Genomic DNA, 2,266 nt, shown 5'->3' with positions numbered 1-2,266 from the left:
CCTCTGTTGACGTTCATTTGGCTCATCTGCTGATTATTTAACACTCCTGAGCATGGGGAACAAATGAAGTTATGTTTCTGGAGCTTTTTCACTGGTTAAACCTTCTTCAACTAGTTTTGTGGGTTCTGAGTATGCCAAACCCAGCGCTTTACCCCACAGCTCCATCACCAACAAAAAACCTATAAAGAGCAACAACTGTTGCCTTGGAGAGTGTGATGGCACTGAAGGATAAGCATTGGACCAGTTTGAGCCCACCAGCCTCTCAGAGGTAGAAGGATGAGTCTTTTTGCTCCTACAAAAATGTACAGCCCAGGAAACAGTTGATGTGAGTTAAAACCGACTCCACAGCACTTAACAACATTGTCTTAGGAGCCCTAGTGGAGTTGCAAGTTAGGCCTTGGGCTGCTAACATTGGGGGTAAGAGGAAGGGGATATGAAGCAGTCTGAATCAACTGGGTTTTTATGGTCTCCATGAAATGTGACCTTAAGAATAGAGGAGGTCATCTGATTATTCAGTAATGCTTGTTAGTAATCGCATACATGAGCCCTGGATATGCACAGACAAATGTAAAAACCTTCCCTAAAAGTCGAGACTGTAAATTCCAAAAAGGCAAGTCCCCCACCCCCATCCAAAAAAAAAGCTAAAGAGGATAGAGAGAAACCGTGTTAACTGATGATGTATGGAGGGGATTATAATCAATGTAATGAAACAAACTATATGAATGGTTGAATGTGAAACTGATGATGTGCCCTGTAAACTTTCACACAATCCACAATAAAAACCTTAAAAAAAAAGAATAGAGGAGGTCCTTTGGATATAGTTAAGTGCCATTAAGTCAGTTCCAACTCATAGCAACACTGTATAGGGTTTCCAGTGGGTTTGAACCTGCAGCCTTGCAGTCCAGTGCTATATCCTACAGTGCCATGCCAGGATTCTACAGGAATGCAAATCAGGAAGTCTTCAGTCCTTCCTGTGTGTCATTAGTCCATGACAGGTACGTGTTCCCAACTAGTGAGATTGGGCGCTAATGGATTTGTGTCTGTCTGGAATTCTTTCCTTGAATGTCACTCCTACCCTCCATCTGTTTTTAGGAAATACATTCATACTTGTCCTCTGCTGGGTGAGAGTTGCGGTAAGTGATTGCATAAGTTACCTGTACAGGTAGATGCCTAGGAAGCTGCTGTGTCTCCATTTTAAGTTATGGAGCATGAGTAGTTCAAAGAAAGCAGTTTGTCTTGCCACTTGGTAACTCAAAGTATTCTTGGGCTTTGGGTCTAGGCAGACACTAGCTATAGTTGGTGACTACGCCTGGTAGGTGGTGAAGTGCTCAAGCGTTGCTTTCTTCCCCCTGCCTAATGAAACCCTTAGACTGACTGAAGTTTCTTGTGAGTCACTTGAGTGATTTGGATTTTATTGAGAGCACCCTCCCTCCCAGCCTCTGACCTAGAAACTTGGTTGGAGGGAAAAGGAAAACAAATTGGTTCAAAACCCACCAGCTGCTCCATGGGAGAAAGAGGTGGCAGTCTGCTTATGTAAAAGTTTATAGGCATAGATTGGTACATGAGGGCCAAGGATCTGCGGTGGTGGTGTGGGTTGGTGTCAGAATGCTTACTCTAAGGTTAATGGTTCAAATCTAACAGTTGCTCCTTCAGAGGCTACCGTAAAGATTGAGTCTCAGAAACCCTTAAAGGGTTGCTGTGATCCGGAATCGATGGCAGTGAGTTGGTTTTATGTTAGTTGGTATATAGGTAGGTAATGGGTGCGTACATAGGTAAGGATAGATAAAATATCTATCAGTATGTGTAGATATAAATATGTGAGTATAGGTGCATGTTGTTAAGTGCTGTTGAGTTGGTTCCTACTCATAGTAACCCTGTGTAGGTTTTCTGAGGAATGGCTGGTGAATTTGAACCGCTGACCATATGTTTAACAGTCCAGTGCCTGTCTTAAAATGCCGCACCAGAACTCTAAGCACATAGAGTCATTGAATATGCAAATCTGGATACTCCAGACATAACCAAACATGCTTGAGGATTGGTTTTCTGGGTTTCAAAGCATAGGACCATAGTTTCGTGGGACAACCCAGTCAGTTGGAAATGTTGTTAGGTGCCGTCCTGCCAGTTCCAACTCATAGTGACCCTGTGTCCACCAGTACTAAACACTGCCCAGTCCTGTGCTATCTTCACAACTCATAGTGACCCTGTGTCCACCACCACTAAACACTGCCCAGTCCTGTGCTATCCTCACAACTCATAGTGACCCTGT

This window comes from Chrysochloris asiatica, unplaced genomic scaffold (assembly GCF_000296735.1).
Source record: "Chrysochloris asiatica unplaced genomic scaffold, ChrAsi1.0 scaffold00007, whole genome shotgun sequence".
Lineage (NCBI taxonomy): Eukaryota > Metazoa > Chordata > Mammalia > Afrosoricida > Chrysochloridae > Chrysochloris > Chrysochloris asiatica.
Note: the sequence above shows the minus strand (reverse complement) of the source record.